At 40.6% G+C, this 17026-nt stretch overlaps 1 protein-coding gene across 8 annotated transcripts in view; it reads left to right on the top strand.

Annotated features, from left to right (window-relative positions):
* The window catches only part of Pde4d (phosphodiesterase 4D), a 1424262-nt gene that overhangs the window by 915491 nt on the left and 491745 nt on the right, over window positions 1–17026 (top strand). The gene's annotated exons all lie outside the window — the stretch shown is intronic.

Below are 17026 nucleotides of genomic sequence, written 5' to 3'. Positions count from 1 at the left end.
GCACTAAGTATAAAACCAAGAAGATCATTTGAGAAAGTAACGATTATGCAATTAAAATTTTCTTGTTGATACAAAGCATCCCAAAGAGGAAGGCATGAGGTAGCTCACAATAGCTAATATTTCATCATCAAAATTATAGAAAATGACAACCAGCTTAGTAAGTAACAGAAATAGGAGGATTGTGAATCTGATCTCTCTGTCTTTTTTTTTTTAATGCTCTAGAAGAGGGTATACATGGCTTTCTGACACTTAATATTAATTGGCCTGCTTTTCCATAGATGGTTAAGAGAAACTTTGAATGTTGACTCAATATTTAAAAAAAAATCATAACATCTTACTTGCTCACATTTAAGGGCTATTCAAGGATAGCCCTTCTGGGCTGAACCAATAGAATTCTAACAGAATTCTCACACATGAATCATGAAGTGCACTAACTTTTAACAGAACTTGCTTAGTTCTGTAATGAATGTTTGAATGTTTGGTCAGGTATCAAGGTTCAATTCAATGATTCAATGTGACGATGTCTCCAGGCGTGTTCCATCACGTTCCATTTCTTCTTGGCATCAGTGACTGAGTGTGTAGGAGCTAATTGCTGAGGCCATTACAAGGACAAAGGTGCTTATTTTGAAAGTTGCTTGTTTTTTTTTTTTTTTTTAATTGTACCTACGGGGGGTGGGGGGGGTATGGATTCAATTGTTCACAGCAGAAACTTTGTGATGCATGATAGAAGCACAGTACAAAGCTTTTTGTCTCCCACTGTGCAAGTGTTGCGCTACTGTATTGGGCCTGATTTTCAATGTATGTTTCCGACATAAACATTCTGACCGGACTCAAAATAAGTAATAGATACATAAAAAACAGATTTCTGAGTGGCCTCATAGTTGCTTTTATGACTAACCAAAGTCTCATAGTTTAAGACACCAGCAAAATCACCTACTGGGTTATTACAGAGGTTCTGATTCCAAGCTAGAAATTGCTTGCAGAGATTGTGGGCTGGGAGACACTCCCCCTGCCCCCCCCCCCCCCCCCCCCCCCCCCCGCCCTCAAATGTCACTCTTGTCTGGTGCCTATTTTCATATAAGTCCAGAGTCAGGGCTGTGGCGTATGTCTCTTCTCTGCTGACCACACAGCCTCCATCCCCAAGCTCTGATGTGTCTGTGAGAGTCTGGATGGCATGTCTGCAGGCCTCGATGGCAGCCTTCCAACTGCATCACCAGAGTTCCCAAGTAGGGAGGGCTTTGGTTGCCAGTGCCTCGCTTCCCCTGTTGGTGAGGGTCAGACGTCACTGTCACCAAGGATCTAGTTGTTCTTATGGAAAACATCACATCAGTAGCCCTTAATCCTGAGGTTAAAAGGCCCTGGAAGTATTCTTTGGTACACAGTAGCCTTGTGTCCCTTGTCCTTCTATTTTTATAGCTTTCTTTATGGTTAGTGTCATACCTCTTAATCTTTGCTTTAAACAAAGCAAAGGTGATTTTTTTTTCCCTTTAAAGGATTGCCATTCTCATTTCTAAAGTGTACCTTGCTACAAAGCAACCTCTTCTGTCTTAGCTAAATCCTATTGTTTATGTTTCAATAGCTCAGATGCCTGTATTCCTTGGCTGCATAGTGGTATAATCACCTTTCATTTTCATTAACTTCACCTCGCCCTTTCACTGGAAAGAAATGGGCTGTTCAACTCTGTAGTTTTAGGAGGAAAAAAAATGCAAATTTGCTTATTCATGCTTCTGTCACTCTGTAATAAATGTGTTCAAAGGATACATAGAAAAGTTGAGAGTTCTGAATGGTTTCTTCTGTGCCTGGAGCTAGGTAACCCTTCATCCATTTCACCTCACACTGTGCCAATTTGTTATTGTTATGAACAAACTGAGCCAGTGTGTGTACCAGTGCTCTGTGTGGCTGCTTTCCCTGGGCTCCTTAAAGGGATTTGTTATTGAGACATTTAACTCAAAGGAAGAAGGTGGTGTTTTCTTTTTCTTTTTTCTTTTCCAGATGACTCACTTAGTGTAGTGCTCGATTCTCAACTTCGCCAGTTGTTGTTGTTGTTGTTTTCTTTATAGATAATGTCACCTTTCAGTAATTCAGTAAACGAGTCTCAGTGTTTGACAGGAATCCTCCTTTCCCTGTGCCCCACTGTAAAACTCCCTCCTGGGTCAGTTTCCATGCTCTTTGGTCTTCTTGTTAAGAAGAAAAGGTTTAGAAAGACACTGTCTTTCTTCTTTATCTTCTCATGCTCCTCTCTTTCTGTGTGGAAGACCAGAAGACAGCAACAGACAAATGGCAGTAAACGATAAGCATCTTAAAGGAGACCTGTGCCTTGATTTTCAGAAACACTAGCTCAGGTTTATGACAGCACCAAGCCCTTTTGGATAGGCAGGATAGAGAGAGACGTGGTCTAGTCTCTTTTCCTTTTGCTTTCTGAGAAGCCAAGAAGAGAGGAAAATTGATACATAGCAGCTCTAGAGAAGTCTTCAGAAGTTTCTGAGGTTCGCCATCTAAATAGGAATCCTCATCTTCATGTCCTTAGCCTGCAGTCTTGGCTATTGTGCAATCTTATGACAGGCTCACTGTTTCTTGGTTACAAGTTAAAGTTAATAAGTGGTCCGAATACTTGGCTTAATAGAACACTACCCCTTGGGTGCAGGGAGAGTGCTATAAAGAATATGAAGAATGTGTCTTTCTTGTTTGAAGCTACCTTGAAAGTATTTTCTGGATGATTTTATTGCCAAGCTGTCTTTCCATTGCACATTTTAGCCTCTTTACTGCCAAGCCAAACAAAGATAAGGGTTTGCCTGACTAAATAAGCAAGCACTATATACCTTTTGTGTTTTATTCTGTCAAGTTATGAGAATAAAATGGTGGCATGGCAATTCAGAAATGGGTCTTCCATTGTCTAATAAGGATAATACAATTTAGCTTTCTAGGAATTTATATTCCATCCAGCAGTAATCAAGAAGACTCCTAAGAAGCCTCATGGTGCTGTGATGCTGAGCTCCATGAAAGGCTCTGTCAAAAAAGGATACAACACAATGGGACTAGCATAGCTTTGCAGCTTTTTCATATACACATCACCTACTTAGTATGATATGATTTGTAAAAATGTTATAAGATGGCATAAATTCATGCAAGATGCACCAAGTTGTGCTAGATGCTATGAGATGGGTAGTTTCAAACTCTAGGAGGGCATTCTCTTTGAATTCCTTTGTATCCCTTTTTAAATGGGCTCAATTGACTCAGAGAATGGGCTGGGGAGGGGGCGACAGAAGCTGAGGAACTTTGCTGAAGACAGTTTGGGACTGGTGATCACGGATGGTGATTAATTATTTACTTATTTGGTTCCCATGGTTTTATTTTCTAAGGAGATGTTTAAATACTTGTTATCAAACTGCTGCAGTGATGCTGACAGCTCACCTCGACTAAGAGGTGAAGTGGGGTGATTATAAACCCTTAAGTCAATATCGAGGCTGTTCCTTCTTTGAGCTGCAGTCTAGTAGACACAGTTGGTTTAGTTCTCTATAGTCCAAGGATTCAATTCATGGGCTAGGTCATTTTGCTTTGTTTTGATTAATATATATTCTTTATAGAATGGAGCAAAGTATAAGGGAACATGTAATAGAATAATTTGGATATGTTTAAAACTACATTTGGAGAGAGACAAATGGCTTGATGTTTAATGAAGAGAAATTCTTCCTCTCTGGCCAATTTCTGTCTGATCTTTTCAATTGAAAGTACAGACACACAACCTAGAAGTAAAGTTTGCAAAGTTCATGATTAGAACAGGAAATGATGATGATATATGCACGGATAGTATTACGTCTTCTATAGAATAATGGTATCTCTGCTCAGTTTGGTGAGCAGAATTCAGCCAGTATCTGCATACTTTCTATGGAGATTGCACTCAGCTGACCTTTCCAGACTCAAAGCTTGGTTGTAGATCCTAAGAGGACCAAAAAGTTTATTTGTAAGCACTTGGCTAGTAAACGTAGAGCTGATAACTATAGAAGCCCGTCTTGTTCATCCATCATTAAAGCACAGTTGTAAATTCAGGCCATTGGAAGGCAGAAGGTCGGGCTTAGATTAAGGTTGTTTTTAATTAGATGAACTTCAGGTCTTATTAATTATACTCCCCCCTCCCCGGCCTTCTATGTTAATGTCTTTTATTGTCTCTAGCTGTATTCTTCTTGAATTTTAAACAATACCGTAGAACTTCTAAATGAAAATAAAATTTGATTAGGAGTGTTATAATTAAGAAGAAAATTTGCAACTGGAAATCCTATGTTTGCCCACAATGTATGGAAGTTAAACTGTTGATTTTCAGTCTTTCTTAAATTGCTAAAACTATGTCTTTTCAACCACCTACTGTGGGCTAAGTGGAGTTAAACCAGGAATGTCTTAGAAAATCTTTGAGAGGAAGAAAGAAAGAAAGAAAGAAAGAAGAAAAGAAAGAAAGGAAGGAAGAAAATTATCAGCCAAGAATTTGGACTATCTCATATGTGTTCAGTGTTTCACTACCCACTCTACTCTCTTAATTCTTTTAGTTTTTCACTATTGAATTGCTACTTATAATGCTGATATCTTTCAACTGAGAGAAAATTAGTCAACTTTGGGGAAAAAGAACTGTAGTTCAGAATTCTAAAATGGAGGAATGACTAAAAGGAAAGTAACAACCACTTTCTCATTTGTCTTAGATCCAAATTTCTCTTTTTCTTTTTTTTTTTCTTTTTGTTTTTGTTTTTCTTTTTTTGTTGTTGTTGTTGTTGTTTTGTTTTTGGGTTTTCTTTGTTTTGAGACAGGGGTTCTCTGTGTAGCCTTGGCTGTTCTGGACTCACATTGTAGATCAGGCTGGCCTCGAACTCACAGGGATCCACCTGCCTCTGCCTCCCAACTGCCGGCATTAAAGGTGTGCGCCACCACGCCCAGCCACTTTTTATCTTTCTTTAGTCATATCACACAAAAGTTAGCTTGAACTTCATTCCAATATTTTAGGCAATTGCTCAAAAATGTCTCTAAGCCATAAGTTAATTTAGGTCTGATAATCACTTGGTGGCCTATTAGATTGTGTTTTTTATTGTTTGAGAATTAACAGCCTGTAAACATTGCCAAGAGAACATGTTTACAGATAATTTCTTATTAAAAAATTGTAATGTACATATACATGTGTATGTATATGTATATGTGTGTGTGTGTGTGTGTGTGTGTGTGTGTGTGTGTGTGTGTTAGGTTTGAAGGATGCATAACCTAGGTGATACATTCAGGGTTCTTGCTGTGTGGGGCACAACAACTCCCAGGTTTCTAATTGTAACAAAAAATCTCTGTTAAAGTTCTCTGTGGCCGTGTGAACACTCCATGAATTCTTCACCAATGTTTAAAATGAGTATAACTTCTAGTGACCAATTAGTGTTAGAGACTATTAAAGACAATCTCATAGAACATGAGTGATAATTTATTAGAAGGACACGCTAAAAGCACTTGAGTGAGCTTTAAAATATATAGATAGGTAACAAATATAACTCTTTTATACATCAAAGGCGGCAACACTGGCTGAGCTCTCCTGTGCATGCTGAGTGATTTTAGATGAGCAACATCGGTTAGTAGCAATGGTGAATTTTATTTTGAATTTGAATATATGGTATGTATGTATGTATGTATGTATGTATGTATGTGGTGTGTGTGCTCAAGTGTTGCACATGTGGAGACTGTATCATCTCTGGTCAACAGCTCTCTGCTTTTTGAGATGAGGTCTGTCCCCAACCCTAAGACTGCTGTTTCAGCTAGGCTGGCTGACCAGTGAGCTGCTTGTCTTCCCAGCCCCCAACTAGCACTAGGGTTTCAGATATATGTTTACATGCCAGGCTTTTACGGGGCTACTGGGAAATCTGAACTCAGGTGCTTACACGTGAATGGCAAGTGCTTGATCCACGGAGCCATCTCACCAGCCAGCAGTGCCTTCCTGTTTTCCCTGTCTTGACTCATTCTTTGCAGAATGGAATGCTGTGAGGCTAAGGGACTTTCTCAAGGTGACATTCTGCTGACTTAATGAAGCTGGACCACACTGGGTCTGGCCTAATTTCAAAGCTCAATCTCTCTTTTAATCTACCATATTGTTTTTATAAAAATATGGCTCCACACTGTGTCCAAGAACTTTCTAGAAAACAGATTAACAATATACCAGAGGGGGAAAAAAAAATCAACAGATTTCCTTGTTGTGATAGTTAGCAAGTTAAATAAGTCTGCCGGACACCTGTGAATGCAAACCACCTTTCCTTGAGAAAGCATTCCTTAATGTTGGCACTATGACCTGCACTTCCTCTGTGTCAGCAGCTTTTTCTGTTTTCTCAGAATGAATAATTTTTTACAAGGAATTAGCCATGAACTGTGCTCCTGAGCCATTCTTGCCCAAAGGGTCCTTTGTGAATTAGCAGAAAGTGCTTCTGTAGGCAGATGTATTAGGATAGTTGCTACCCTTTAGGCTGATGAAGAAGAAATACAAACTGCAGTGAGTGCTGAGTGGGCACATTGGTGCAAAGTGAAGGGCACTCTCCTGGGCACACATGTGACAAACAGACCATGGAGAGTCCGCTCCATTTACTGTCTTTCCTTGGTGCTGTTTGGCCATGTCCAAACTAGCTCTGGAACTGCACGATAAGCTCTACTTGGTGACTGTCAGGTGAAATATTTCTGACCATGTTTTTCTGACCGTACACGTCTGGGCATTTGCTGCCAACATTGCTGTTCTTCAAAGTGATTGACCAACTACAGGATTTTAAATTTTATGATGCCCATAGGCAAAGAGCTATCTTAAACGAGATCACACCCAATGCTGGATAACATCACTCTTAGTGAATTCTATTGGAACACGAGGAGGTTACTGATTTCTTCTTAGCATAAAGTATTCCCAAATAAATACCTTAAGAGTTCTACCTTGGAGATAGGCATAGGTTTGTAAGACAGCCTTAAAAATACATAATTATAGTACAGTAGAGAGCAGGCAACAAAGAGATATACAAGGCTTCAAGAAATACAAAGGATAATTGCCTTAACCCAAGTGCCTTAAAGATATGCAGGAATGGAAGACAAATAACAAATAGTGTGTGTGTGTGTGTGTGTGTGTGTGTGTGTGTGTGTGTGTGTGTGTGTGTCTAAGAATGCCAGTTGCTGAAAACAAGGAACCAATTTGGAGAGTGGTTTGAGGAAATGGCTCAGGGAAAGATTTATTTTAAATAAATAAAAGAATAAAATGTTAGCCCTAGATAACTTAGGGAAAATGACTTCTTTCACAGTTTTGAACAGAGAGCGTTAGGCACGGGGAGGGCGGGCAGGGGAAGCAGAGGGCAGGAAAGGGAGTAGAGGGAGGGGACCCAGTTGCTAGTGCAGGGTCACTCCCAAAGGGAGGTTCCCTATGTAGACCCAGGAATTTAATGCAGAACACACTGCCTGTAAAAGAGGAGGGGGGCTAGTGGGAGACAAAAATAATGAATAAACCACATTGATGGGAGTCTTGAGATCCTTAGGGAATTTGGTCTTGTTCCTTACGTTTCCTATGAGATATATAATTTAAACACTACATTTCAGCAAGGGGTGTGGCTCAGTAAGGCAAATGGGGTGCTTAGTCAAGGCATGAAACATCATCTGTGGGGATAGGAAAGGCTACCAGTTCAAGGGTGCCGAGCAAATTGAAAATAGGGCACAGATGCTGACAGGAGATAGCAAGCCATTAAAAGGTGTTTTAGTCCGCTTTTAAACTTACTGACTCATAGTATGACGTCAGGGGACGGACGGTGCAGAGCTCTGATGGACATGTTACAGTTCCTAATTACTAAATGTGAATTGTTTTATGATTAAATTACAGTGTTTTATGATAATTCCCTATCAAATACGGTTTGGGGATTCCACAGCATGCAGTCTCAGCTGCTGCTGCCTGTTTGTGGTAGGAAGGGTCTTATGAATATATTCATCAGATTGCAGTCTTGGGTTTGAGACCTGACTTTGGAAGAGAGAGATTCCTCATGCTGCCCAGAAATAACTCTTGAGTGGCAAACAGATGCCCTAAGGTGCCTGCCTTGACTTTTGTCCTCAAACAAATAAAATACATAGTGGGAAGAGATTTTAAAAAATACAAACAAAAGGTTCAGCTTCAGCTCTATCAGCCCTGCTCATTTGTAATAGGAACCTTTCTGTGGTTTTTGTTCAAATCTCACAATTCCATATATATCACCTGATTTTGCAGAGATTTTTCCCCCCCAAAAAAACCCTATGAAGTTTACTTGAAAGCATCACTGTTCCCCCAGGAAGCTTGCTCGCTGAAAATAAGTAAGCAGGCTGTGACTAACTTCATCCGGTCTCACCTCATTTAAATATTTATTAATGCAAATTCTCTTTTTATGTTTCTATAATGCTTTAGAGAACAAATGATAAACATGAGGCATTAATAGACATTATTTAAAGGTTTTTCTGATTCCATAGGCCATGACCGTAAGTTCTAACAGACTTTATATTTTCCCTTTTAGTTGTCCTTCCTTCCTTCTTTCCTTCCTTCCCTCCTTCCCTTGTTCTTCCTTTTCTTCCCTCGTTCCTTCTCTTTCTTTTGGCACTGGGGTTGGAGCCCAGAGTCTCGTACTAGGCAATTGTAAATGATGTATGTGGTGTGCTCTGTCTGCAGACATCTCTTCATATCCTTGAAGTTCAGGGCTCCCCAACACTCATTCTGGGGCTGTTGGAATATGTAGGTGTGGCTTCAGAAATCACTGTAATGTGCTGAGTGTTCCTGGTCATTACTAAGGGGTGGTCATTACTAAGGGCTCTTTGGGTTGGCAGATTTTTATTTTCTAAATCTGAGGGTGAAAATGTGGATTATTGTGAAACTGGAAAAGAGTCAATGGCCCCATACCTTAGAGAGATTGCTCATTTCTGTCTTCTTAAAGTGTGATTGTTCTTCAGCTCAAGACAGAGAAGTACTATGCTGACCAGAAAACTACATAGGGACCGAGTTCTGATTATTTTCTTAAAAAACACATATTTATTTATTTATTTATTTCTTATATAGGAGCATGGTTCACAGGTGGAGGTCACAGGACATCTTGCATGACTTGGCTTGCTTTTTTTCCTATTTGGGTCCAGGGAGTCAAACTCACATTGTCAACCTCAGCAACAAGCTCCTTTACCTTCTGACGAGTCACAGGCTCCAAGTTCTCATGCTTTTCTTCATATTCAGTTTCTCCTATAAATGGTCCCCAGCTTCCGCTGCAGGCAGTCTGCTTATCCATGCTTCTGGACGGTCCCTAACTTCTGCTGTAGACATTCTGCTTATCCATGCTTCTAGATAGTCCCTAGCTTTTGCTGTAGACATTTTCCTTATCCATGCTTCATGCAATCTAACTTTAAACAACATCCCCCTTCCTAGATGAGACAGCAATGGTATGCCTGTGAGTGTTGCCATCCACAGCTATAGGACAACATATCTTACCTGGAATTGATGCATGTACCACATCTTACAAAGACTGTGTTAGATCCAAAGTCATTCCAGAATTGAGTTCCTAGGACTTATGGCTGCCATAGTTGATTTCAATTTCCATGAGAAAGGTCATGCGTTTGGACAGGTAGATTTTTTTTTTATATAAAAAACTGGGACTTTGAGCTTAAATAATTCTCACGCTTCTTAACTTCTAACACTGGGGAGAATTTGTCTAAGGTTTTTTATTCGGCTCATCTTCTGAATGGTGCTTAACCTAAGAGCCCTGCTAGAAACTGTCTTCAAATCTAATTGGCACCTCATTCTCATTTATTCAGTGACTGTTCTTTCATGTGTGTGTGTGTGTGTGTGTGTGTGTGTGTGTACGTATGTACATGTGCATGTATGCTTAATCTTTTGGTTGAGTCTAAAGCATAAAAATGAACCTTGCAGCTCTGTGATGTCTGTGCCTGCATTCATAACACTGATGTTACATTTTAGTTCATTTTCTCCTCACAAATGAAATGACTCTTAACATACATGTTTTCACTGTCCAACCAAACTCAAGAAGAGCCATCTTCTTGTATTTAACCAAGAAAATGTGCTGGCTCTACATTCTATATAATATAGCACCAGGCCCTCTCTTAGCCGGCCTCCATCTTTCTAATCTCATAGTATAAAGGTCTAATTATCATTTTTATAAATCTTAATTTCTTCACTTTTTCAACACAAATAGGCTTAAGTTTTGAGATTAGAATAAACTTGAATCATTATCCCCTTCCCTCTTCACTCCCACCAGCAATGACTGAGCGCTCCTGTTTGCCCTGTGTCTTCTCCAGCCTTTGCTGTTACTAGTGCAAACATATGTCTATAAATGCCCGAACCTCTCCTTTAAACAAAGCCCAAGGAAACCTCAATAAAGCTGACATGACGGTTGTTGATGAACAAATTCACATAAACTTGGTGCTTTTAAAGAAGGCCTGAAGATGCTAGAGTCAAACTGGCCACCAGCCCCATGCCCTCACCTCCTTCCGTTGCATAGCTAGCTCGTTGGATGGGACTCTATGTTATCTGAAGTGTCACCCTCCTACTGCTCACTGAGCCTTGTCTCAGAATATACTTTTATGCATGGATTCTGTGCCGTAGCAAATCTACGGGAACACACTAGCCCGCATCCTACCCTATTTCCTTACTCTGAGTTCTAAGTGGAGTCATGCCTTCCTCTGTTCTCTTTGAACCATAAGGATTTCTCGTAGCCACAGCTCACTGTTCTGCAGTATCCTGTTCTTCACACAGAAAGGCAGGCTGCTCTGCAGCTGACAGTACCAGCCGTGGATCCAGGGAGCCTGATTCCATTCTGATGTTACTTAGGTTCTCAGGTACCCCATCTGTAGAATGGGCACGGATTGGTCATTTTTTAACCTCTCAGTTGCCATGAGGATGGGCCAATGCCACACATGTGCTCAGCCATAGTTCTTGGAGCTATGGGAGATGGGTGTCAAGTCGGCATCTCTCTGAAGCAGACCTGGAGATGAGGAGTTGAGTGTGGATGGCTTACTCAGTGGGTACTTTTTAGGGAACAGCAGCTGGGAAGTGTTGTAGCTCAGCAGGAAAGAGAAGAAAGCCAGTGTGGGATATGATAAAGGTCAGAGAACTGAGACAGGCAGCCAGACTCAATGTTCTTAAGAAGCCCTTGGATAAAACCTTGCTTCAAGGATGTCCCACATTATAGGTGGGACAAAACGAAGTACTGTCTCCCTGACTGCTGTTTTTCCTTCATTCCTGTCAGGCTTGCAGGCTGATTTGCATGCAAGCAGAGGCTTAGGTGCAGCACTGCATGTACTTCAGCTAGAACACGACGGGCATGTGACTTCTGAGGGGAGATGGGCACAGCTGCAGAACCGTCACCATAATTTCCCGGGACCTACTGTGTTTTGTTTTCTCTGACCTCAGCTCAGCTTTCTAAATTTCCGTTAACACAGAAAGTCTGCAGCTCTCGGTGTTAGCTTGTCTGCTGTCTGGTGAGGTGCTCCAACTGATACATCTATCCAGGATAAACAAGACATCCGTGTCTTACACACCTCTCGTCCTTTTCTCAAAGTTAGCTGTGCCACACACTGCAAGCACTAAGAAATAACTAGAGCCATCAATTCACTGGCTGTGAAGCCAGAAAACTAGGAGTGTCTCCGTGTGCTTACACTTATAAAATATACACTCTCTTGTAGCAGCACAGTTCACTTCCATTTATTTTTTTTCTCCACAAAGAAAACATGGCAGGAAATCCTACTTCCCTATTGTGATGTCCTGATAAAAGATGAGGCATTATAAACAAAAATGTAAGTGCAGACTTCTCAAGGGGCAGATGCTAGATCTCAGGGATCTTCTAGATTCCCCAAGTGTTTTCCTTCTTCCCTTTGTGTTATTGGACAGTCTCATACACTTGTTCAATGCATTGTAGTCAGTCCCTTTCACCCTGTCCTCATGTACTCCCTTGTCCACTGGGACGTCCCTTCCACATGAGTGCCTCTTCTGCTGCCACTCTTTGTGTCACCCACTGAGCTTAATAAGAGGTGTTTGCCCTTACATAGATATAAGGGCTAATTATCTGCAGCTACCCCACTAAGAAAAGGGCAGCCACTCCCCCACTAACCATTAAGTGTCAATAGGACATGTCTGTCTTACTTTCCTTTTCCTATAATAAGATACCGTAAACAAGGCAACTTGTAGAACAAAGGATTTTATTGGGAGCTTACAGTTTCAGAGAGTCCATGACCACCATGGTAAAGAGCCCAGCAGATAGGCAGATATGGTGCTGGAGCAGTACTTGAGAACCTATGTCCTGACCAGAGAGAGAGAGAGAGAGAGAGAGAGAGAGAGAGAGAGAGAGAGAGAGAGAGAGAGAGAGAGAGAGAGAGAGAGAGAAGAACTAGCTGGCAATGGCATGGGTTTTTGAAACTTCAAAGCTCACCCCTAACCATAGACCTCCTTCAATAAGGCCACAGCTAGCTCCTAAGCCTTCCCAAACCATTTTATTAACTGGGGACTAAGTACTCAAACATAGGATTCTTTTTTATGACTATTTTATGTATTATAATTTATTCACATTACATCCTGATTGTTATCCCCTCTCTTTTATCCTCCCATTCCCACCCCCCTTCTGCCTATTCCCCTCCCCTAGACCTCTGAGAGTAGAGGGCCCTTCTACCCCAAGTGTCTGGCAACAGCCTACGAGATCTCATCAGGATAGCCTATGTCCTCTTCCTCTGTGCGCCCATTAGGCTGTCTTGCCAAGGAGCAGTGACCGAATCGTGGGCACCAGAGTGCATGTCAGAGGTTCAACAGCAGTCCCCTCTCCCCCACCACCATGTGGAGGATTGACATTCCATCTGTTACATCTGAACAGGGGGGTCTTGGTTCTCTGCATGTGTTGTCCTTGGCTGGTGCATCAGTTTGTGCAGCCCCCCCCCCACCCCCAGTGTCCTGGTCTGCAGGCCTTGATGGTCTCCCTGTGGAACTCCTGCTCCCTCATGGAACTTCCATGCCTCTACTCTTCCCTACAACTCTCAGAGCTATGCCCAGAGACCAACAATGTGTCCTGATCCCCCACTGGGTGGAGTCTCTCAGAGGACATATATGTTGGGCTAATATCCACTTATAAATGAGTATGTACCATGTGTGTCTTTCTGGGTCTGGGTTACCTCACTTAGGATGATCATTTCTGGTTGCATCCATTTGCCTGCAAATGTCAAGATTTCCTTGTTTTTAATAGCTGAGTAACATTCCATTGTATAAATGTACCACAGTTTCTTTATCCGTTCTTCTATTGAGGGACATCTAGATTGTTTCCAGATTCTGGCTATTACAAGCTGCTGTGAACATAGTTGAGCAAATGCCTTTGTGATATGGTAGAGCATCTTTCAGGTATATGCTCAGAAGTGGTATGACTGAGTCTTGAGGGAGCACTATTCCCAATTTTCTGAGAAAGCAACTTCCAAAGTGGTTAATTTCCAAAGTGGGTGTACAAGTTTGCACTCTCACCAGCAATGGAGGAGTGTTCTCCTTTCTCTACATCCTTGCCAGCATGTGCTGGCATTTGAGTTTTTGATCTTAGCCATTCAGACTGGTGTAAGATAGAAGCTCAGAGTCATTTTGATTTGCATTTATTTCCCTGATGACTAGGGACATTGAGCATTTCTTTAAGTGTTTCTTTACCATTTGATATTTCTCTGTTGTGAATTCTATGTTTAATTCTGTACTCCATTTTTTAATTGGGTTATTTGGTTTGGTGATGTTTAATTTCTTGAGTTTTTTATATATTATAGAAATCAGCCCTTTCTCAGATGTAGGGTTGGTGAAGATCTTTTCCTGGTCTGCAGGCTGTCATTTTGTTCCATTGACAGTGTCCTTTGTCCTACATAAGGTTCCATTTATTAATTGTTGATCTTAGAACTTGAGCTGCCTGTGGTCTGTTCAGGAAGTTGTCTCCTGTGGCAGTGAGTTCTAGGCTCTTTCCCACTTTTTCTTCTAATGGATTTAGTGTATCTGGTTTTGTGTTGAGGTCTTTAATCCACTTGGACTTCAGTTTTGTGCAGGGTGATAAATATGGATCGATTTGCATGTTTCTACATGTAGACATCCTGTTGGACCTGCATCGTTTGTTGAAGATGCTGTCTTTTTTCCATTGCATGGTTTTGGCATCTTTGTCAAAAATCAAATGTCCATAGCTGTGTGGATTCATTTCTGGGTCTTCAATTTGATTCCATTGATCAACTGGCCTATTTCTATGCCAGTATCATACTGTTTTTATTATTCTTGCTCTATAGTACAACTTGAGATCAAAGGATCTTGGTGTAACTCTAATCAAGCAAGTGAAAGACTTAAATGAAAAAAACTTTAAGTCTCTGAAGAAGAAAATTAAAGAAGACATCAGAAAATGGAACGATTCCCGCATGCTCCCACATTGGGCAAATCAACATAGTAAAAGGAGCCATCTTACCAGAAGCAATCTATAGAGTCAGTGCAATCCCTATCAAAATACCTACACAATTTTTTTTTACAGACCTTGAAAGATCAATTCTCTACTTCATATGGAAAAATAGAAAATGCACAATAGCTAAAACAATCCTGTATAATAAGAGATCTTCTGGAGAAATCTCTAAATAATAGGACTCTATAGAGGCTATTCTCACTCAAAGCACCGGATTCCCATGAGGAGGGTGGAGCTGCCACATGAGAGCCTCCTCCATTCCTGAAGAAATGTTGATGGGCCTCATCTTGTACAGATCTTGTGCAGACAATCCCAGCTGCAGTGAGGTCATGAGTGCTATGGCTACATCATATCCAGGAGACATTTGTTACCGTGCGTCTCTTTAACTCCTGCTCTTCTTTCCTTCTTCCCTCTCTTCTGCTGTGTCCTTTTGATTCTAAAGTACCTGATACCTTAGAATTTTGTTATCATGACTATTTTAGTTCCTCATTTTGCTTTTTAAGTGTCATCAAATGTTAGCTCAAGAAAAATATTCATACTCAACATATTGAAACACTGAGAATTTTTAAGAAAAATAAGTTCTTAGGTGAGACTTGAAAATACAGAAAGGGTGTGATATTTGTTTCATTTAAAATGTTAAGCATGGATATTAGATGAGAAAATGATTGAAATTTTGAATTCTTTTTCACATCACATCACAATATGAACCTACTCTTATGAAAGACTGTCGCCGACCATTTTATACTTATACACTTCTTGGCTAGAGCATATCTGGAAAGTCACAGTACATCTAATTATCTTTAGGCCCCAGAGCCGTGGTTCCCAGTGACAAGAGATGATGAACATTGACAAGAAGTGCCAATGGAGAAGGCAACCATGTCTGTATCAAAAATATTTGCACGAGTTTGTGCAGCAAAACAAAACAAATCCCTTGGTTTTGCACCCTAACCACAAGGACCATGAAAATCCAGAATAGAAGACTGAGTTGAAAGATGAGGCAGCATGCACATTTTGATAAAGCCACTTTCCTGTGGCTGAATCTCTGTAGACAATACCACCCTCCCTCAACAACCACTAAGTGGCTGTAGTTTCTCTGTGAGTTGTGGGGCCTTCGGGGACCATCCTGTGCCTATGCTAAAATGTCGCTGGTCCCAATCTTGGGCAAGTCTTGTACAGATAACGACAGGATATAAACAATTGACGTTTCCTCTCCTCAGCATGTGGTACTGTGTAAGGGAACAATCCCATTTTTAGTGCCCTAACTGAATGAAGTCAAAAGCCAGTCTGATGCTGAGCAATTGATTTTTTTTAATACTTTTTGTATGTAACATTCTCATGTAGAAAAATATAATAGCACAGTCATCCAGGTTTTTCCCCCAAGGATTCACTAGGATCATGCATTTATTTGCTTGTTTCCACTTTGCACCCCCCCCCCGTGTGTGTGTGTGTGTGCATATGTGTGTGTGTGCGTATTATCATAGTTTCTGAGAATTGCTAAAATGCTTAATTCATTTTGGTGCCCTTTTTGTCCCCATAAATTTCTGCGAAGATCCAATATTTCAAAGCTCTTTGAAGATTATAAAAGAACTGTTAATTTGTAATGGAAAGAAAGTCTATGAATCTGTTTTCACTAAAGGCTATGTTCATAGAAGTGTAATCTGAATATAATTTTTTAATCTTCCAAGTAGTCATCCCAGAATTACAAGCATAGCATTCTCAAGTACTTGGAGTCCTTCCACAGTCCTAATACCATAGTGGGAGGTGTCAAGCCTTGCATCCTATACACATATCCGGCATCAGTAATTTTAAAATGCCATAACATTTTGTTATTATTATTATTATTATTATTATTATTATTATCATCATCATCATCATCATCATCATCATCATCATCGTCATCATCTCATCATCATCCTCATCATTATTGGAGACAGGGTCTCAGTATGTAATCCTTACTTGCCTGGAACTCACTCTGTAGACCAGGCTTGCCTCTAACTCCCAGAGATCTATGTACTTCTGACATGTGACTCTTAAGAATGTTGAAACCTAGATGAAAATGTTTTTGAATGCTTTACGCACGTATTCAATTGATGCAGAAAGTGTGAACCATGAAAATTATAATGAAAGAACAATTAGTTTACAAAGGAGGAAGGGCTGTTGTTGACAAACATAGTCCTTATGGAAGAGGTCGAATAAGACTTTGCAGAAATGTAGAACACAGCTCTATCTGTTTTCCTACCATTTTTTGGTAGTAAAACAAGACAAACAAGAATGGAAACTGCATAGAAGCTATAAATAGCAATAACAATGGATAGGAGTTTGAGTGACAGATGAATCCCTCTGCATCAAATAGCTTTACTGCTAAAAAAGCCATAGCTTTAAGCACAATAACACCTGAAGAAGTTTAAGGACTATGGGCACTGGGCTCCATCTCTCCCCAGGGAGAGGGGGATTTTCATTCATCGTCATCACTATGAGTGGCTCCCTTGGGTAATCTGAGTTGTATCTGCTTTTCCCACGCCTTCTGTGTTCTTGGAACCCAGAGACTTTTTTTTTTTTAGGTTTCATTCTCAAGGGACTAGCTTTTCAGT

This window comes from Acomys russatus, chromosome 30 (genome assembly GCF_903995435.1).
Source record: "Acomys russatus chromosome 30, mAcoRus1.1, whole genome shotgun sequence".
Taxonomy (NCBI): domain Eukaryota; kingdom Metazoa; phylum Chordata; class Mammalia; order Rodentia; family Muridae; genus Acomys; species Acomys russatus.
Note: the sequence above shows the minus strand (reverse complement) of the source record. Positions and strands in the feature narration are given on the sequence as shown.